General features: G+C 39.4%; 1 protein-coding gene across 3 annotated transcripts in view; it reads right to left on the reverse strand.

The window, feature by feature from the left end:
* Positions 1 to 23001, reverse strand: part of GPRIN1 (G protein regulated inducer of neurite outgrowth 1) — a 71773-nt gene that overhangs the window by 47140 nt on the left and 1632 nt on the right. The window contains exons 1-2 of one of the 3 annotated variants that reach the window (XM_087887554.1): positions 10726 to 10865; positions 8274 to 8355 (exon numbers count right to left, since the gene is read on the reverse strand). The exons of 1 other annotated variant lie outside the window; for it this stretch is intronic. The gene's annotated coding sequence lies outside the window, so the exon portion shown is untranslated. Of the gene's footprint in view, positions 1 to 8273; positions 8356 to 10725; positions 10866 to 23001 lie in introns of those variants that run through there. One more of the 3 variants, XM_087887555.1, reaches the window with a different exon arrangement.

Raw genomic sequence — 23001 nt, forward strand, 5'->3', positions numbered from 1 at the left:
TATTGAATTCCAGGATCCCAAAGCTCCATATGCCCATAGCCACTTTATGTTACCAGTTGGTCAGCTGAAGCTTGTTGTCCCCCATTTGGACAAACCCCGCCCCCCAAGCCTTCAGGCACTACAAGAACACTGTGACAACATCACTTGTATCGCCTGGAATGAAGATATAAAGTTGATGATACCTCATCCCATTGTGTTGAATGATCTCATCCAGTGGCTTCATGTAGATATTAAAAAACAGCAGGGAGAGTACTGAACTCTGCGGTACACCACAAAAGAGCATCCATGAACTGCATCTCTCACTCCTTACCAACACTGATTGGGACCAGCCTTGGAGAAAGGAGCCAAGACAGCACAAAGCTGCACTGCTCAGCCCCAAACCCCACAGCCAGCCCAAAAGAATATCATGTTCGATGGTATTGAAGGCTGATGAAAGGTCAAGAAGAACAAGGATCCCACTCTTGCCAGAGATCATGGACAAGTGTGACCAGTGCCGTCTCCATCCCATAACTGGAAGAAAGGAAGATAGATACGGGAAGAAAAAATGGTTTCAAAGAGGTTCATTTTTTAAAACAACAGTAACATTCCTTCATGTTCTTAGAATCCAGATCAGAGATGGAAGAATACCACCTGGGAATTTTTGCAAGATACCTTTCCCAGGTTTCTGGTTTTAACTAGCATTTTCATCATCCTGAAGAAATCTGGTTTGAGAATAAGATTAGTAATGGTGGAAAAAATGGAAATGAAAAGGAGACCTTGCTCCCCAGCCTGGCTAATGCATTTGCTTTATTGCTTTAGTAATGCTTGCCATTTTTTTTGTTTTCATGATTGCATTTTTTGTGAGGGGGATCTAGATTTGCTGTATCAATACGCCATGACTATTCTCGGTGTCACTCTGATCTCCAGGGAAACTAATTGCTTGGCTCATTCAATGAATGCGAAAGAGTCTCTTCATTAGAACGATGAGGCTCACTGCTTTCTGCCCTAGCTAAAAGGAAAGAAAATACTGACTGGGGTCTTCTTTAGGGCTGTGGCTTTTTTTCTGGTAGCTTTTTGGGAGGGCACACAAATAGGATATTGACTAGTTCTACCAGCAGGAACTGGTTGAGTACCATCTGCTCTATTAACTGCTCTGAAAGCTCCTGTAGTAATGGGGAAGGAAGGAAGGCTGGTGGAATTGCCATAGTAAAGAAAAAAAATACTTATAAAAAAACCCCTTCACCTATTGACTTTTCCTTTGTTGCTTGTGGATACATCAATAGGGGGAAGAAGGGATTAGGGAAAGTGGAGCTAGATGGAGGCAAAAAAGTGAGAGGAAATACTCCCAATAGATATGATAAAAGACTTGGGCTGTAGAAGTTCCAGGACGAAGCACTATTACAGACATAGCAAATCCTCCCTCACTGCCTGTGAACCTCAGGACTGTGTTATTCCAGGCTTAACTAGAGGCCTAAGCGGAGCTCACTTAACTAATAGCAAAGCACCACAAATAGAATAGGGTCCAGTTCCTATCTCGAACAGCTTTAGGTGCAATAGGAACACAGCATTCTCCTTGATCCATAGCTGACAGATAAATTACCTGGTAGAAATGTATTACCAATTGAGTATCTGGGTGATGAAAAAAATTAAGAGGTGAAAAGGATGGCTACTTTTGAAAGGAATTAAACATCTAAACTAGAATCCAAATTTGTAGGACTGTCACAGCTAGGCTAGTGTGACCCTTGCACATTGGAGCCTATACTTATGAGCTCACAAGCTTTGTACACGCGTGTCAGGAATTTGACTCCCCCAATTCAAACATCTCTCTCTCTCTTTCTGCTTATTAATATATTGATAATTTATCTGGCTGACAAACCAGCTTCTGAGGGATAAGTTAAAGATGGGAATAATGCATATTTCATGTAAGGTTTTCAAATCTGGTGAGTTAATATGAATTGTCGTTTAAACTGGTTTTAGGATATTTCATAGTTGCTTTGACGGCTCTACGGATAGAAGGATAGCCTAAAACTAGAAAGAAACTTATTCTTGTCATTTTCAAACAGCAAAGACCTACAATTGTTACAGATGGTTAGGGTTAGAATGATGGTTGGGATATAAATGCTTATCCTGCATGGGAGAGATAGGCTGGGATAGGCTCTGGGATAGGCTGACGTTACACAATCACAGAGAAACAAAGGGAGATCTGAACAGTTTGCCTGACAGAGCTAGTGATTGCTTCCAAGGAGATGCCTTACTTGAGCAAATCATCAGCTCTGAGAAGCTCCGGTATCTCCTAGCTGAGTGTTCTGTTACAGTGTCTTTCACAATTCCCCCCTTCCCCCCACACACCCACGCTCCCCCTTCTATGCAGATTATAAGGGGGCCCTATATGAGGAGGGGAGGTGCAATGCTTCCAGAGCCTGGTGAATCTGCCTCAGCCAATCAGCATAGATTGTGCACCTGGTTGCCAGGCAACACAGAAGATGCAAAGACAGAAAATGCTCCTACCAGTAAACAGCGAGGAAGGAAGGCTGGGAGGTGGAGAGGGAGGAGAGATAAGAGAGCTAAATATAGAAATGGAATAAAAATAAAGTTTATTAAATGCCACACTACTCTAATGCTTTAAAAGTCAAGGTAGGTTATAGGTGACAAGAAGCACTAATTTGTTCAGGACAGATATATGTGGGAATATTAAAGTGGAAACTGTCATGTAAGAAGCAGCTTAACAGTTTTCACAAGGCTGAATCTTTTACTTTTTTTCTGCTCTCAATGGGCCATAGCTTTTGGAATTAGATCATGTATAAAGACATGTATCTTGCTATACGTTTGTAAGCAAGTATGGTGCTTACACTTAATAAAGTTCCATTTTTAGCTTCCAAAAAATGACCACCCTCTCAAATTAGCTATTACCAACCCAACCAGACAAAATCTGTCTCCTCTAATAAGGCTGAAGTCAGTTACCTATTCCCAATTCCTAGTTCCTTATTCATATGAAAATTTGAAAATCCATATTCATAAAGTTTATACAATGACAAAACTTAAAATTAAGTGTTCCGTCTTTGAAATTATGATACTCTGCCTTTTTTTACGATCTTGTAATCCTTTAATTTGCGGTAAAGTCAGGACGACTGGGTGGAACTGAGCATTTACTGGATGGATGCCCTTCCTGATGCCAGGCAGAGTTCAAGGGAAATATTTTTATTAAAACAATAACAAAAATAAATTTTATTTTAATTGTAAACTGCCTGACTCTACAGCAACTCGGGGCATCTTAGAATTAAAAAAATTAAAAAGAAAAGAAAAAAAATACAAATGACTGAGCCCCAAACCAGAGAGAGTCAGACATCATCTTAACCCAAGGCCTGGGAAGAACCAGGGCTTTAAAAATTTATAGAAATTCAAATGGACAGGAACAACACCTCTCATCCCCCTCCCCATCTACACCAATTGAAAACAACAATGGAGAAAGGAAACTCATCCCACAACAGTGCCTCTACTCCCACCTCCAAAATCAATTCAAGGTTGGCTGACAGTACTGAAAGCCGTTAAGCAATCAAAGATTTGCCTGAAATGGTATAGGGCAGTGATGGTGAACCTTTTCAGCACCGAGTGCCCAAATTGGAATCTGTGTGCCAGAGCGCCAGAAATCTGAAGACCAGCTGGCTGGAGCACATGCACATGCTAGCCACCTGGTCTTTGGGTTTCGGCACACGCATGTGCACTAGCAGGCTGGTCTTTGTGTGTGCCACAGCACCGCAAACCTGAAGACCAGCTAGCCGGCGCGCGCATGCCTGTGTTTTGGCCAGTTTTGGGGGCAGTTTTGGGCCATTTTTTTGGCTGTTTTTGGCCTGAAAACAGGCAAAAAGAGCCCCAAAATGGTCTGAAAACAGCCTGAAAACTGGCCTAAAAAGAGCCCAGAAAAGGGCTCAAAAATGGCCTGGTTTTGGCCATTTTTTTGGCTGTTTTCTGGCTGTTTTTGGGGCCATTTCTGGCTGTTTTTTGAGTCATTTTCTGACCGTTTTCCAGCTGTTTTTGGACCGTTTCTGGCTGTTTTTTGAGCCATTTTCTGGGCTGTTTTTCGGGCCATTTTTGCCCCCAAAATGGGCAAAAATGCCCCCCAAAAGAGCCTGAAAACGGCCTGAAAACCAGCCAGGAAACGCTCAAAAAACACCCTGTTTTTTGGCTGTTTTTCAGGCCGTTTTCAGGCCGATTTCTGGTGCTGCGGCGCCCGTGAAGAACAGCTGGCTGGCGTCCCAGAAACCAGAAGAGCAGCTGGCGACGGCCTGCATGCCCACAGAGAGGGCTCTGTGTGCCACCTCTGGCACACATGCCATAGGTTCGCCATCACGGGTATAGGGGTTCCTGCCTGAGCAGGGAGTCGGACTAGAAAACCTCCAAGGTCCCTTCCAACTCTGTTGTTCTGTTCTGTTAAGGAGCAGCAGGACAGACACCCTATCTCCATCCTGGCTCCATCACAGTTATCAACAAGCACAACTATTGCTATCTCTATACCAGACCCTGTCTGAAACCTGGCTGAAATAGATTTGGATAATCTGTTTCTTCCAGGGTCCTCTGAAGCTGAAGCTTCACTGCCCTCTCCATCACCCTCTCTTGAAATGGAAGGTTGGAGACTTAATGGAAATTAACCAGGATTGTTGGGTCAAACAACAGTTTCTTGAGTACAGGATAGAGTAGACTCTCATCTTCTTCAAAGCTGAGGGCAAACTACTTCTTCACTCCCTTCCACAGAAAAGAAACATCAGACAGAACCAACTGCAGACCTGGTAATCTTAACATCCTGGATGGACCTGTATTTTACAAATAGGTAGCCAAATCCACAGACTGGAGAATCTTGTCCGGTCCCTCAGGAGTCAGATAGTCAAACTATGCTCCAAATTACCTCACAAGGCTGTGTCTTGGGCACCTAATCTCGACCTGTTCAGTCAGGGTCTGACTGAATCTAAGCAACTTTATCTACCAAATAGCAAGAATATTCCGTCCAGTGGCTAGCAGGAAGTTCTGTAATCCCTCCCTCTCAGTTATGACTGGGTCACCTTAAACAGGAGTGCCAAGTGGTTACTGGCAGACACAATAAAAGCAAAGAAATACTGTAATTTTGCTGCCTTGTCACCGTGATGTAAGCCCTAATTTAAAAAATCTCCTCCAACTGAGCAGAATTCCAATTTCCTATTCAGTGCAGGTCAACCATACTTAATCCATAGCTGTCTAGCTTCTCCATAAATCCCTCCAAGCAAAGGATGGTCTTTAGCCACCCATAGGCGCAATTTAGGGATGTGGTGGCTCAGTGACTGAGATGCTGAGCTTGTTGATCAGAAGGTTGGCAGTTCAATGGTTCGAATCCCTAGTGCCACATAACGGAGTGAGCTCCCGTTACTTGTCCCAGCTTCTGCCAACCTAGCAGTTCGAAAGCACATAAAAAATGCAAGTGGAAAAATAGGGACCACTTTGGTGGGTAGGTAACAGTGCTCCATGCGCCTTCGGCGTTTAGTCATGCTGGCCACATGACCACAGAGACGTCTTGGACAGCACTGGCTCTTCGGCTTAGAAATGGAGATGAGCACCGCCCCTAGAGCCGGAAACGATTAGCACACATGTGCGGGGGAACCTTTACCTTTATCTTTACCTTAGGGGCAGTATATTCCACAATCCAATTTCTGTAATAAAAAAACAAAAGCAAGAAACAGCATATTTATTTCCACCAATGAGGGTGAAATAGAGAAAGAAAGAGAAATTTGCTATTAGTTCCCTTATTGTGTATCTCATTTACTGTTCTTACATTGTGTGAGACTTTACCTTGCTAATTCCTAATTTTCCTCCCTACTCACGAATGGATCTCAGCAACAGACAATGAAGCCATCTCCTTCCTTCTGTAACTATCCTAGCCAGCATCAGAAGCCATGGAGTGATGCCAAAAATCCACATCTTTCCACAAGATGGCTGAGTCTCAAGATTATAACCCTTGCCAATATGGTGCTAGAACTGGCAACAGCAGCAAAGAAAATAATTTTGTCATTGTGACCTAACAAAGACTACACTAAAACTACCTAAAAATCTTCTTCAGCTTAGTTCACCTTAAATCACAGCTGTGCATATTCATTACATTTCAATTAGCTTGATATTCCTTTCAACAAGAAAATATTAGGATCAATCGTATGATCTTTGTAGAGACTGAAAAAAATTACCTATAATTCCGTGCTCAAACTTCTGTGATGCTAAATATCAAAACTGAAAAGGAGGTGGTACATATACTAACAATATATCCAGTGAACAAGAGCATAGTATCAATCACAAGTATAAAAGATTGTTGCTAAAATAAATTCAATTTGGCCATGATCATTTTCTTTTGACTGTAGAATTATTGTACAGTACTAGATGAACAAATCAACAAGCAAAGGACTGATGTACTTGTATGTTCATTTCTGGGAGAAATAAATTCCTAGTGACAGAAAACATTGGTTTTTAAGATGCTTATAGGAACTATATAGATTTGTTTAAGAATTTGCATAGTTGTTTCATTAGGAATGAAATAAAAGGAGTCTGTTATTGTTAATATTTCTTAGAGAAATATTAAGGACCTAGGCTCTTCTGCTAAATGTAAGTTTTCTGAAGATATGGCTTCTAGATATCAAATAAAATGATAAAATTTCATTTTCATTTAATAATTGCATTTGAGAGCTATAACCCACATTTTAAAAATATCCTTAAGGCTGGAGAGAAAGTGCCCAGATCAATAAATATTACATATTGCAATATGTCCCATAACAGATGTCATGGTCAGACCATTATGATATTGGGTGTGTGTGTGTGTGTGTGTGTGTGTGTGTGTCAGATAATTGTAATATGTCTCTTAACAACTATTGGGATCAATTTTCAAAAATACTTTGACAAGTCCATGAAATAACATAGTGCAGCCAAAGTAAATACTCTAGAATTTATGCATAGATTTTATCCTTCAGAGATGACTTATGGGGAAATTGTTATTAGAACTTTTCCAAAATAGTCTTGAATTATCAATTACTGGACAAGTTACCCAGGCATCACATTTTAAGCAATACTCTATATTGCAATAATCCAAGGACCCCAGATTGCCTAGTAGTGATTTAGCACAATCTTTTCACTTAACATTGCTACTTTCTTGCATTAACCAGAAGCTTTGGAAATCTGCTACACATCCAAGATATAAAGAAGTCATATAATAAAAACAAGAACTAGATCATCAAAACAGGACTGCTGGAATCCATTAAGACAGTTTGCATTGTCCCTATATTTCCAAAAAGAAAAAGAGAGATGCCTTGGGGTGTATGTATGTATGTTTGGTGAATAATGCTTAGAGATAACCTCACATTGCACATTATAAAGGACATTCTTATTAGACATAACCCATTTACTTATAGGTGTAACACAGATTGCTGTCAGATGAGAAGCAAAAGTTGGAATCTCAATTTCATGGAGTACATTTTCACATGGAAGAGATTCAAAATAAAGATTGGTATAAAGCCAATGGTTTGACACATACTTTAATCTAGAGCTGGCTTCAGCTCCCAGTTCTTTTGCTTTTTGCTCTTAATTGCTGCGAATGAGATGTTCCTGGAACAAAGCTAGCGTGTTATATATCTGATAACTATACAGTTGATGGCAAATATAGGCACGAAACCACTTTTAGTGTACATTATTCGCTATTTAGAATATAATAGCATATAATGTAAACAACTGTTTGAATGCATAACTCAAGTTTATGCAATGAGACAACACTGCTGTCTCATTCCAAAAGTTACAGTGTGTACGCGTTAATATTTATTTCCATAGAAACACCCCACCTATACCTAAGTTTATTTGTATGCCTATTTGGATTTGGCTTATAATCAGTTCCTTCAAATGGTGTTTTCTAAATAGCTCAACTAGACTGCTCTTTACGAATTGGGTTGGAAGGATGAAGTTTTTGGTAACAAGGAAAAATTTAGTTTTCTGAAAGTCAACAAGTGCAAGTGAACTTATTGACTAGTGAAATCAAATAGTGAGGATTAACAAATTAGTGTCTGGTTGTCATCTTACTAATTGGAGCAGATAAATTTGGAACGATGATAAACCATTCCAAATTCATTGCTCTTCAGTTTCTCTCCTAGCCATTTAAGCTCTACTCAAAAAGAGTTTCATAGGTTTAAACAAAACTCATTTGAGTTGGGATCAGGGAGCAACAGTTGCCTCGATCCTACAGTCTCCATGACAACTATGTGTTACACAATAAGGTGGTGAAATAGTAAACGGTCACATACCTCCTGGAGTTGGAAATAGCATCAGATGAGAGATGGGGGTAAGGATGGGGATAAAGCTCTCAGCCCATCATCTTCATCTTTCCTGCAGGGAAGTATATCCATTGTACTTAGTGGCAATGAAGAATATAGAGGCATAAGAAGAAACTGCTAAATAAGAAATCAACCTTTTTAAATCCTTCTACAAATTATGAAACCTGTGAAATGTGACACCATTTCAAAATTAATTTTGAATGAGTGTTCAAGTAAACTTGAGCAGCTTCCAATCCCAAATATTTTGATCTGTATAAGCATACATTCATTGAAAGCAAGCCTTGAAGCATGTGAAGCTTATGCTTTTCTGGACAGTGGTCATTTTGGATTTTTGTGACTGATCCCCAACTGACTACTTAAATGGCAGAATTATGAAGTAACAAGCTAATCACATATACAATCCAGAGGAGGAAAGCTGAACTGCCTGCATTCGTTATCAGCTGCTTTCATAATCTCCCATATTTGTCTTTTGCTCTAACTGCTCATGCCACCAATTAGTTGGTCTGTGCCACTGCAGACCAAATAATGGGATGTTTACCAGTATATTATTCTTGAGAGTAAGGAAAATGAAGATGGAAATTAGATTAGGTGTTTTCCTCCTGATTTCCAGACAGAAAAAGAGAGGGAGGAAGGGAGAGAGAGAGAGAGAGAGAGGAATATTAAATCATGTAGGTACTTCCTCACCTACAGACTGATATAATCTAGAGCAGCGGTCACCAACTGGTGGTCCGTGGCCCACTGGTGGCCCGCAAGAAAATTCTGGTGGTCTGCAGAAAAATTATTTGCATTTTTTAATATTGTACTAAATCAGGGATCCTCAAACAATGGCCCCTGTGCAATGAACGTTTGTGTTGCTGTAGAGAGTCTCCCATTTCAGAGTCTTTTTGTGTGGGTTGGAGAAGGGCAGAAATTCTGACTTGGGGTCTGCTTCAGCCTCCTGATGTGGGGCTTCGGGCGAAGGCTGGAGGGAAGTGTCACTGGTGGCAAGAAGCCGGAGGGCCTTGTTTCAGTGGGACTGCATCATGGCCTGGAACTGGCTGACCATCTCAGCCCGCTGAGCCTCCAGGCGCCCATATCTACCCTTGCACTCCTGCAGGTCTTCCCTCTAGTTGGAAAGCCTATGCTCATAGTCCTGAGTGAGGTGCTTCTGCTGAGCTTCCTTCTTGGTCAGATCCAATTTGAACTGAGACAGCTGTTTTGCCAACTCTTTCTCATTGGTGGCTGTTTAGCTCCAACAACTGCTTCCTGTTGGGGCCCTAAGGAGCCTGGGTGGGGAAGCGAGGAGTGGCTGGCAGGGGTGGGGTGAGTAGGGGCCGGCGAGGCGCCCCTCGATGTGAGTGACATCAAGTTGGCGATTGAGTTGGCCACGCCCACCCAGTCACATGACCACCTAGCCACACCCACCCAGCCGGTCATTAGGCAGATCATATTAGTGGTCCATGGGATTTAAAATTATGAATTTAGTGGTCCCTGAGATCCGAAATTGGGGACCCCTAATTTAGAGCAAAGAAGCTTACTTTGGTACTGCTGTTGAAGTATTGCTTTTTAGTATTTAGCTGGGAATTAAATCTAATCAGAAGCTCTCCAAATAAATAGTACTGTTCAATAACACCGCTATTTAACTTAATGTTTTTTCATTTGGTCACAATCTTTCTATCATTGTTTACTCAGAAATAAATATCTTTCAGGAAACTCTTGGCTCATCTGACAAATATCTCTCATATACCTTTATGATGTCAGTCCCTATACCTGGAAGCCAAGATTGTGATTATGGATTCTTTCACATTTGTTTCTTTTCCATTCCCCCCCCCCAGTCAAATAATCTCTCTTTGAAGCATACTCTTTTGACCCAGCCAAAACCCTTGCATTTTCTGTACTGAGGTGTTATCCTTCAGTACCGTATGAGGCAAAGCAGCTTTAATTGAAGGTGTTTTTCCTCACTGAACCAGCATGGGGCCTATATTAGCAGCTGGTCCATCCTCCTTTCCAGGGAACAGAAGTTAGATTGGCAGGATAACAATAGGAGAAAGGGATGAGTAAGATGTTACTGATTGCCTGGAAACGCATGCTCCCGAAGTCTGTGTCAAAGAAGGCTGTAGTTTAGGCAGAATTGCATCCCCCACCCCACCTCAAGCTCTCTCCGTTCACACACCATGAAAGAAGTAGGGAAACATATGGCCCTACCCCCACCCCCTTATAGTTTGCAGATATATGCCCAGGATCACACACAGTGCAACCGTTATACAGATTTTGTCCATATGTCTTGTTCTAATTTACCCACAACTTGCTGGAGTTCCAACCCCAAACTTTCAAACATAGCAGTGAAAATCAAGGGTAAAAAAGTAGTCATTGAGCTGTGTAAAAATGTTCTCAGTCTAAACGAAAGTCTGTAAGTGCAATCTTTGCTCTTGGGCATACTCACTTATTTTCTTTTCTTTCTTTCTTTCTTTCTTTCTTTCTTTCTTTCTTTCTTTCTTTCTTTCTTTCTTTCTTTCTTTCTCTCTCTCTCTCTCTCTCTCTTTCTTTCTTTCTATTGTAGAAAGTCAGCACCCGCCCACCCTCCTAGAGAATGAAATATTTTGGGGGATATTAAAAAAGCAGGATAGAATATTTCCCCTAAATGGGGAAAAATCTTAAGGGAGGCAGTAACCAGCCCCAGTCTCCCTGCCCCAAGCATAAATTGAGGAGGCCAGCTTTTAGAAATGCATATTTGGTAATCCATTCAGAAAGACTGGGTCAGGCACAAATTTCAGATAAGCAATTAGGCAAGACAAAAATAGTTCAGACAAACACCTAGGATTTGCATTTCCCCTTTTGCCTATAGAACCAGCCATGATCCCTACATGACCCTATAGAAATCAAAAAGGTATAAAAACCCATCCTATTCTCAACTCCATTTTGTCAGCTGTCCCAGAACTGCACGCTGTGTGTGTGTTGGTTCTGTTCACCAATAAACAGAATCTTTCTTTCCAAACAGTCTCCATTTTATTCCTGGCTTGGAACTGGACTTGGATATTTCTTCCAACACAAAGATGTCAAAAAGTGTAGCTGATTCAATACAGTTTTATCTTGCTGCTTTGTGTTGTAATCTGGACGACAATTATCAACTCTTTATTTTATGATTTATGTACTGATGTTGATAGTTGTTAGGTATCAGGAGTCCTTATATGATAGCAATATACAAATTTGACAAGATAAGCTAATTTCCACAATGCAGAGAATAGTCAAAGCAGACTGGCTCAGTAGAAAGCATCATTCTGCATTTTCCACAATTACATTTACTGCATAGTATTGTGCCACATGCTTAACATTCCTCCACTGTTTTATTGAGCCTTACTTTCATTGCATTTCATGCTCATTCTATGTGATTTTGATTTTGATGTAAGCTATTTTGGGCCTGCTTTGTTAGAGAAAGAAAAACTGTTTCCTTTTGAAATTCTCCTATGTTCTGTGTGAGACCAGGGAAAATCTACATTCTACAGCTATTTGGAGGATAGCAAGCACACTGCTGCTGGAGTGCCCTGAGAGGCTTCTCTGACATTATCTCTGGTAACTTTTCAGTGCCAGGTGGAAATCTTTTTATTTCTTTAAGTCTTTCATCTGCTGCTATTATGCTCTATCTTATTAGTTCTTGGTTATGTATATATGTGCGTGTGTGCAATACTGTATGTGTGTGTGTATATATATATATATATATATATATATATATATATATATATATATATATATATAAGTTTTTGCTACTACCCTTTTAAGGATATGTTTACAATTACACGGGAAGAAACCCGAGATATTAACTATATATATATATATATATATATATATATATATATATATATATATATATATATACACACACACACACACACACACACACACACACACACACACACACACACATCCAGACAAACTTGTTTCTACTCATGCTTTGAATTGAAAGGTATTTTTAATACTTTCTTTTGTTAGTGTGGTTCAAATAGATTAGTGGTCTCCAACCTTTCAGCTTTGTGGACTGGCTGGGAAAGGGGAGGGGGGGAGGGGATGGTTCTGTGTAAGTGGCAGGCATGTGTGCAGCTCTATGTGCATATGGACACGTGCACCTGCTGCTTGTATAAATGCATCTGCAAATGCATGCGCTCGCCTGCCACTTCTGCAGCCTGGTTCTGAACGGATAGTGATCTGGTAGTAGGCTGTGGCCCAGGGTTTGGGAACCACTGAAATAGATAATGTTTTTAACTGTTAGCACTCTAGAAACTTTTTGTGATTGGAGAGAGAGAGAGAGACGGACAGACACATTTTTTAAAAAATCCCTCCAATATCAAGTCCTGCTTATTTAGGACAATCAAGTTTTGAGAAATTGCTTAAGCACACAATGGCTAGATTCCTCTATGATGCCAACAATTTTTTTAAAATTACAGTTTGCTATCTAAGACATAATGGGTTGGTTGTTGGGGAGCAAGGTACAAAAAGATATTCCTGCTGTCTGAGATAAGGTTTTATGCAAAATTTTGCCAGTAAAATAGCTCAAATCTACACAGAGAGGAAGATGGAATCAGAGAAAATTATTGGGGTAACACCTTGCATGGTAATTCAACTTGGCTCATTGATTCTGAGGAAAGGGATAGGGTGCTCAACAGTATGAGCTCTACTGCACGTAGAATAAATCCACACACCCCTTGTTTTCTTTTAAGAAGTTGTAAAAATGTGACTGATAGTTACATCTGGTAGATAGTCAATATCTCCTCAGGGGAGATTGTCCTAGCCACTTCAAAAGAGATGGTGACATATTCCTTCCTAAAGAAGCCTCCTTAGATCAGGCTATTTTAGGTAACTATCACCTAATCCCTCTTTAGGGAAGATTCAGAAAAAAATTGTAGGGCTAGAACTATAGAGTATCCTAGATGTAACATATTAGCTGGATCTTGTTAAGTCAGCGTTCAAGTCTGTGCATGATACAGAAATCATATGATAATTCTGGTTGATTATTGTCAGGTGAAGGATGTGGATAGTGCATCTCTTCTGTTTCTTTAGATCTCTGGGTCTTTCAATACCATCAATATTGACATTCTTTTAAACTGGTTTTAAGGATTGACTCTTTCCTGAGTAAACAGTTACAATTAATGGTAGTAGGGAAGGAGAGGTGAATTTGATACCTCTTCTCTTGTGACGTTGTAAGGTTTGTCTCTCTCATCCTTGCTTTTTAGTATCTAGCCACTGAGAGAAGTCACCTGTCAACCTGAAATGAGGTATCATCAATATACTGAGGATATTCAGCTATATACTTCTACTGTAAAACAAACAGGAGATGTGTGACTGACTCAATGCTTAGAATCTAGGATGAGAAATAACAAGCTGAAGTTGAATCCATGCAAGATGGCATCACTGTTTGTCCAGAAACTATTTGTCTTCCTAAATGTTCCAGAAGGTGGATAAGGTAGCATTCTCGGAAGTAGCCAACTTTCCTTGTGGGTTTACCTAGACATAGAGCTTTTGATATACAGGTTGTCCTCGACTTACAACAGTTCGTTTAATGACCAAAGTGACAATGGCATTGAAATAGTGATTTATGACTGTTTTTCACAGTTATGACATGGACAACATCCCAATGATCATGTGATCAAAATTCAGATGCTTGGTAACTGGTTCATACTTATGACCGTTGCTGTGTCCCAAGGTCATGTGATCCCCTTTTGCAACCTTGTGACAAGCGAAGTCAATTGGGAAGCCAGATTCACTTAACAACCATGTGGCTAACTTAACAACTGCAGTGATTCACTTAATAACTGTGGCAAGAAAGGTCATAAAATGGGGCAAAAGTCACTTAGCAAATATCTCACTTAACAACAGAAATTTTGGGCTCAATTGTGATCATAAGTCTATATCTGTATAAACAGATGAAGATTGTGTCTAAGTCTTTGAGCAGCCAATTGCAGCCATTCCTGTAGCAGGAAGCTCTGAAGACAGTAGCTCACATCCTTGTTATTGCAATATCCTCTATACTGCTGCCTTTGAATACTACCCTAGAAGCTATAGTACAGCAAAATGGAGAAGACTGACCATTGGCAAGTGAGAGCTACTATAAATATATATTACTGGCTTTGCAGGCTGCATTGCCCTTCAATTGGTTTCCAAATACAAAATGCTGCTTTCAACCCGCAACCCAGTTGTTTTTAGGATTACTGTATTTTTCGGAGTATAAGACTCACTTTTCCCTCCCTAAAAGGGGGTGGAAATGGTGCGTCTTATACACCAAATACAGCTATTTTTGGCCTTCCGAAGCCCTGTCCCGTGCATCTCGGTTTTGAGAAAAACGGGCCCATTTTTCGCAAAAACAGGGGTGCAGAGGCTTTGCGAGGCCTGCAGAGTGCTCCTGGGGGCCAGGGAGGGCAAAAAATTTTTTTTCTTGCTTACCTCTTTGAAATCTTGGTGCGTCTTATACACCGATGTGTTTTATAATCCGAAAAATACGGTATATCCTTCAGGTAGGACTATTAGTCCCATGCTAAAATGCTGAGTGTCTTCCTTGTATGTATGATATAAGAAGGGAAAGCCAGGGAAAAAAATGTTGATTCCATCCTGAGGTAATTTTCTTGTAGAAATCTGAATGATACCCTGATAGTCTTCAATGGAATGTTTTACTGTAGAGCTTTTAATACCTAAGATTGTTGTTGGGTTGTGAATACTGGAACAGGCTGATGATTTTACAATATTTTAGAAACTCATCTATGCTTTTATAATTTTATGTACAGCATTATAAATCCCAGTGAATACTTATAGAGTTGGTGATATGCAATTACATAAATAAATAATATCAAGACATAATGGGCTGACTGCTATGTCATACTAAGTCACAACTAAACCGTAGTATGTTTTTACCTTAACACACAAGTTTCCTTATTAGGACAATAAGCACATTAGGACAGGCTGCAATTACTTACTCGTATCAGATGGCAGTACTTCAGTCACAAAATGGCACCCCTCTGATAATAACAAAAGTGTGTAATCAATCAAATAACTATTCATTTGAGATCTAATATCTATAGATCAGACATGTCCATGTAGTTTTCTTAGTAACAGTATGAAAATAATTTGATGCCATCTTTCTTCTCAATTGAGCCTTCAACCTCAGTGTTCTCATATCTAAATACTAACTAGTTTAATCTTGTCTAGCTTTTCAAACTTGATCCAAGTCTTTTAGAGGGCAGTGTCACAGCTTTTCATTTGGAGTTGTTTATGGTCCACAATAAAATACATGATAAAATCCTATTGCCAATGAAAATGAAAGTAGGGTTAAATTAGGTTTAGGTTGACTTGGAGTCATGGCCAAATACGAATACTATGATCAAATTCTTAGAGGTTTTCTAAAGAGAGTGAAGTTAAGAGCTTTTTGTTCTGATTTGTTTGTGGGCTGTAGTAAAATACATGGGAAAATTCTATTGCCAATAAAAAGGAAACTAGGGTTAGGGTTAGATTAGGGTTATGTCTACTTGGAGTCATGGCCAAAAACGAATGCTAGGGATTGATTCTTAGAGCTTTTCTGAGGAAAGCTTAGTTGATAGCTTTTTGTTTGGAATGATTCGTGGGCCACAGTAAAACACATGGGAAAATCCCATTGCCAATGAAAATGAATTTAGGGTTAGGGTTAGAATTAGAGTTAGGGTTAAGGGCTATGTCTATTTGGAGTTATGGCGAAAAAAGAAAAAAAATAAGAAATCCAAGAAGAAACCAGCATGTTTCAGAAAGAACTCTCTCATAAACTGATAGACAAAAAGGTTAAGTATAAAAAATGGAAAAAGGGATAGCACTAGCACTTAGACTTATATACCACTTCACAGTGCTTTACAGCCCTCTCTAAGCAGTTTACAGAGTCAGCATATTGCCCCCAACAATTGGGTCCTCATTTTACCGATATCAGAAGGATGGAAGGCCTTGAGCCTTGTGAGATTCAAACTTCAAACTGCTGGCAGCTGGTGATCAGCAGAAGTAGCCTTCAGTACTGCACTCTATCCACTGCGCCACCGCAGCTCTGGATACATAACTAAGGCAGAAAATTAGCAGATAGACGAATCTGGAAAGTTTGTGAGAAAAGCTAAGGCTCAGAGTAAAGTAAGACTTGCAACAAATGTCAAAAATAATGAAAAAAGTTTCTTTCAACATAGAAAAACCACAAAAATATTGGAAAAAAATTGGTCCACTAATGGGGGGACGATTGCAAAGAAATGTTTGGCAGCAGGAAGAAAGTAGAGCTACTTAATTCTTTCTTTTCTTTGTCTTCACACAAAGAGGAAATAGTCGAACTACTCAATATCAGTAACTGTGAGAGGAATCTTGGAGTCCTTGTGGACAATAGCTTTAATACGAGCCAGCAGCATGCTGCAGCCACCAAAAAAAGCCAATGCAATCTTAAGCGGCATTAACTGGAGGATAGAATCAAGATCACATGAAGTGTTACTACCACTTTAAAAGGCCTTGTAAGACCACATTTGGAATACAGCAAATAGTTTTGGTCACTACAATATAAAAAAGATATTGGAAAGAATGTAGAGAAAAACAACAAGAATGATTAGAGGGCTAGAGGCTAACATATATGAAGAATGGTTGCAGGAATTGGGTATGTCTAGTCTAGTGAAAAGGAGGACTAGGGGCGACATGATAGCAGTGTTCCAATATTTGAGGGGCTGCCACAAAGAAGAGGGAGTCAACCTATTTTCCAAAGCATCAGAAAGCAAGACAAGAAGCAATGGTTGGAAATCCCAAAGGTGCTTTTTCAAGAGGCAACTGACCTTTTTGGTTTTTCTTTGAAGACGTTTCACTTCTCATCCAAGAAGCTTCTTCAACTTTGATTGGATGGTGGGGAATGGAAGGATTTATACTCCTTGCAGACAGCTCACCATCCAATCAAAGCTGAAGACGCTTCTTGGATGAGAAGCAAAATGTCTCAAAGACGTCAAAGGAAAACCAGAAAGTCCAGTTGCCTCTTGAAAAAGCACCTTTGGGACAACCATGCCCTGGATGACTGAGAATCTCCATGGACAATGGTTGGAAACTAACCAAGGAGAGAAACAACCTAGAACTAAGGAGAAATTTCCCTACACTGAGAACAATAAACCAGTGGCACAGCTTGCCTTCAGAAATTATGGGTGCTTCATCATTCAAGGCTTTTACAAAGAGACTGGATAGCCATTTGTCTGAAATGATATTGTGTGTCCTGCTTGAGCAGGGGATTGGACTAGAAAACCTTCAAGGTCCCTTTCAACTCTGTTATTCTATATAGAAGCCAGTGCAGATAAGAAACTCATAACAGAAAATTATAGTTATAGTACACAGGAGGTGCTGCATTGAAAGGAAAAAAAGACATCTGAAGCTGGGTTTTTTTTTTTTAGGGATGTGTATGTTTGTGTGTGTGTGTTTCCCAGCATTTTAAATCAAGCACAGAGGCTTGACAATTGTGTATACTATTGCTATTTAGAGGAGTGGAAGCAGCACTTATTTTTCAGAAAAACTGTTCCTTCTGAAGGGCTATAAACCCTTTCATTATGTGTAAATGGCAGATTGCCATTTGTTAAAGAGAAAAACATTCAATTTTGACATTGGTAGAAATAGCATTTGCTTACTATGTCCAATCAATCAATCATATTTCTTCTGTCAATAACCAGCAGTATTTAAAAGAACATGTTCTGTCCCCGTCTCACACACACACACAAACAGTCAGCCAGGAGTTAATAAAACCAGCGGTCAGGAATTTCCTTTGATAACAGAATTGGCAGCAACCCAGTAGCTGCTTGCCAAAAACTTTACTCACAAAGGGAGGTGTTCCTCCTCCGTCAGATAAAGCAAAATAAATTCACAAAGCCAAAGAATTGTCAAGTCCAGTCCATAATAAATCCAAGGAAGGCATATAACGAAGTTTCAGGAACACAGTATGACTTGCTAGCTATTCAGTTTCGTCCGTCACAAAGCCTGAATGGCCACCACACCCCCTTTTATCCCCTATGGGGTGTGGTCCAGTGACTCAGTTTAATCTCTGGCATGCCTCCTTCTCTGCTTCGTGAGCTTGTCTTTCCGACGCTGGCAGGGATTCAGCCAAGACTTATCTCCGTCGCTGTCTAACTGCGGCTGCTCGGAGATGCCTGGCTCCTGGCCTATCTCTTCTCCTTCGGAAGACACCTGAGGCATTGCCAGAGAGGAGGGTCCTGGAGAGGGAAGCCTTGCCAACTCCTCTCCTTCACTTTCGGAGTCTTCTCCCTCGATAAGATGGGCTTGGGGGTCGGAGTCACAACCGAACAAAACAAACAAAATCAGAGTGAAGGAAACAAATACAATAATATACTAAAAGATAAGCCCAAACATGATTTGTGAACTCCTAAAAAAATTTCCTTACTACAAACAGTTGTGATCTCCCTCATGCAAACAGTCCAAGACATGCTCATTTTCTAGAAAGTACTTTCTGCATCTGGAACACATGTGAGGAAACCTTTTAAAAAGAGAGATGAGAAATAAACAGGAATTAGAAGAGATCACGGCAAAATGAGATGCATATGCCAGGCCCGATTTGCTTGATGGGCTGCAGAGTGTTGGTGTAGGGATCTTTCTCTTGTAAAAAGGCATAAAGATATCTGAAGCTATCTTTCCCCACCCCTTCTTTTCACAGATGGCTGCTTACTTTATCTGCAAGAATGCTGTGCCAATTCATGCAGCCAGCCATGCAGAAAGGCCAAGCTTTAAAACAGATGTGATGATGACAGATGGCAAAGTTTTGATTTCAAGGAGGAGGAATGGCTGAACTAATGAAGAATAATTTTGTACATACACACATGTGTATATATGTATATATGTGTGCATGTTTCCAATTACCAGAAGAATACATATTTATTTCTTCTTATAATTAATGACAAGCAAGCTAAAATTAAATTCTGTCATTAAGAGTGGGTATGAGAGAGAAATAAACACCCACACTGTATTCCCCAGTCCTTTGATTTCCTGACTCTATCCATACCAGCATTGCTTTAACTGTTTAAATCAATTGTTCTATGTCACTTTATGAGTTGCTCTATGCGAAGATGGGTGGTTCCTAAATACATTAGAACAGTGGTCCCCAACCCCCGGTCCGCGGACCGGTGCCGGGCCGTGGAGTACCTGGCACCGGGCCGCGCAGCGGCAGGGGGACATGAACGCTGCAGCGCAAAGGCTCCTGGGCCGTGCGCAATGGGCCATGCGCAAAAGCTCCTGGGCCGTGCCCCCACCCCTGCGCGCGCTCAGCGGGCCGCGGCGATAAAAAGGTTGGGGACCACTGCATTAGAACACCAGATGATATTAGGCACTGCTAAGAATGCTATAAACTTGCAAAAATACTGAACCCCTAATCTGATCTGGTCTCTAAGCAAACCAAATAAATAAGACGTTATGGATTCCCTAAGCTGTAATTCCTTTGATATCATCACCTGAACAAAGTTGTGGCTTGCTTAATTACAGTTTATTCATAGATAACAAAAATACATAGATGCCCAGAATATTTTTCCCTTTCAAGAAAAGTGGTATAGAGAACACAGAAAATTAGTAAGGAATAGTAAACAAAAGAAATGAAAAGAAGATAAAGGCAAAAGAAGAAACTATTACTGTTAATAGCAATTTACACCAGTATCATTCACTATACTGTTTTTTTAATCCTTGCAATCTATTCTTGTTTCTGCTCTACCTATACTTGCTTCATAGATTATCTTTCATTCTTTAACATTCTCACTCATCTTTTTGAGGATCTCACTGACCCCATTCAAACTCCACTTTCTCCATCTTACTTTTCTTCTCAACCGATTCATTAATTCATTCATTCATTGTTAACACTAATTATATTTACACCAGCTACAAATAATTTAGTTTCACTGTCAATAGCACATCAACTACACATAAAACTTTATATTCATTCAAGTCCCCTATTAACATCCCTCTATCTCTTCCTCTACCATAAATATATCTTATACTTTTATCCATAAATGCATAAAAACACCAAAAGGGCTACTACGTACTGTATCCTTTTCTTACTCCATCCATAATGCCAAAACATTTGCTAAGCATTTCATTTATTCTCACACAAGCTTTACTTCAATCATATGTCATTTTCATAAGATTGGCTGAGCATAAACCATGATTTGCAAAAAGAAAAAAATCTACAATAATTTACACAAGTTGCTAAACCAAAAACTGAAGCCAAAAACTGAAGCCACACATTTTGGCTCAGCACTCTCTGACAACAAGGACAGGGTCAGTCAACATCATAGCCAATAGCAGTACATAAGGTCATAGAAAGCCTTTATACTCAAATCAGATTCTTTTTAATTTAGCCAACTTATTTCACTGAGTCTTACACAAAATTCCCTAGTTTTCCTGCCTTGTTTTAAAGCACCAGAATGTTTTGACTGTGTATCTTGCCTCTGGCTTTTTTTATTTTCATCTATTTTTTTCCTGACCACATTAACCTTTTGATCTTTAATTTCCAGAACATGCATAGTTTGTTCCAGAAAAATGGGTCTAGGAACTGGCAAAAAAAAAAATCATCCATGCACAGAATAGAAGAATACATTTAAGTGTGATTATTTTGTAATCCCTTTATAATAATCTGACAGGAAGAGCCTTACTGAGAATTAATCACATGAGCCTTAAAATATAGCACATTGAGAGAGTTCTCATTCTGTTCAAGTTTGTAACCTGTCCACTCGAGAAGCAATTACTGCTCTCTAAACTCTGACAAGGAATTCTCTGAACAATGACAATTCTGGCACACTTTGACTTATTTCCTAAAAACAATAAATTTTGGAATAAATAGCAAACATTGCATCTTAATGGATATTTCTAATTAAAGAGAAAGTATTGATCTTGTTGGTGGACATATGTTAAAAGCAAAATACATATAATTGGTCTCTCTCCTGACTTCTGGGAAATTTGAGTTTGGATATAGCCAAGTAAATAATTAGGCAATAGTTTAAAGAAAGTGTTACAAAATAAACTTATCACAAAGATACCCAAATATTAAGGGAAATAAAGGCTAATACCTGTAAAATATTTATATTGTCTTAGAATAGAAAATGGACATGAGAAGACAAAATATTATATTGCCAGCACATTAAAAAGTAAGCAACAAAACAGATAACAACAAACCTGGCAACAGCTAACAGAAGGAAAGAGACAGAGGGGCTAACTCTGGCTGCACAAGACCAAGCGTTAAAAATAAATACATACAAAGCCACAATTGAGAAGACAGCAACAACAGCAAATGCTGCCTCTGCAAAGTTGAAGAAGTTGAAGAAACAGAAGAGCCCTTGGTTAGCGGCTGCAAGAAGATCAGACTGACTACAAAAGATGGCATTACAAAATAGCATCAGTTGGAATATGCCATTTTCCTGAAAGCAAGAACTGATAGGACCACAGTGAAGTAAGCCAAAGTGCTCTTGGAATTTAGAATTCAAATAAACATATCCCATGCCACAGTCCAGACTTGATAAGACAGACAAAAAAAAAATCTGGATAGTGGACATAGCAGTACCTGGAGACAGCAGAATAGAAGAGAAGATAACAAAATAGAAAGACCTGCAAATAGAACGATTGACAAAAGGAAGGAAAGGTAATACTAATAGTTATAGACGCCTTGGGTATAATCCCAATATAACTGGAGCACCACTTGAACACCTTTGGCATTGATAAAATTCACCTTCAGTCAATTGCAAAAGGCAGCTTTACTCAGGACAGCTTGATAACTTTAACACTATAAAACATCAACGGCTGCCTATGCTATTCTAGGTTCTTGGGAAGGATTTGATAGGTGGATAAAAATGCTAAATCCAGTCTGAATAACAGGTTTACTGTGCAACGGACCATAATATTAATCTTTCTTTCTTGTGTTGCGTGGTTGCCAGTTATTCCACTTCTCACAGTTTTCTTCATCATACTGATATCAGGCCACAGATGTTTGCAAAACACTAGGAGAAAGACAAGCTGTGCAACCAATAGACTATAAATGATGAAGTCTTTGTTGAGAACAGAATGCCTTGCAGAGCGGGTGCATTGTCTAACAAACAAAGCTTGCGTTAATATTGCTGAAAGCTGCTCATCCATCAAAAAATTGGCGGACATAAACACCCACTATAAGTACTATAGTTACAAATTGGAAAAAGTGCTTTATCCATCTACTTGGAAGGACAGATATTGCCAATGCCTGCATTAATGCTTATGTATCTGAATAAACATAACAAGAAATTAGTTTAGTGTTTAAATTTGAAATTAGTACATACAATTTAATTTTGCATTTTTTTTACTTCAGGAAGTAAAAAAAGGAAGACACTGTAAACCTTACTTTTCAAATATTTTGTATCTAGCTGATGAATGTTAGGTGACCTATTTTTATTTTTATAATAGTTTGTAATATTAAAAGGATGATTTTCATGGGTTGTTTTATGCTGTTATTTATTTATTCAAAGTCTTCTGAATAGGTGATATAAAGTTGATTTTAATAAATAAAATTAAAACTTACCAAGGTAGCAGTTTTATTATATGATACACCACTGAAATAATATATAGTCACATTTTAAAAAAAAAAATGAAACTGCAGTAATGAACATAGGTAATTCTTCACAATCAGACTGTGAAGAGAGTAATGTTATGCCAATTAATCCTAAAATCATGCAAAATGAAAACCCTCACTTCCTTT

The sequence above is a fragment of the Pantherophis guttatus genome, chromosome 2 (genome assembly GCF_059756535.1).
Source record: "Pantherophis guttatus breed Tessera chromosome 2, ASM5975653v1, whole genome shotgun sequence".
NCBI lineage: Eukaryota > Metazoa > Chordata > Lepidosauria > Squamata > Colubridae > Pantherophis > Pantherophis guttatus.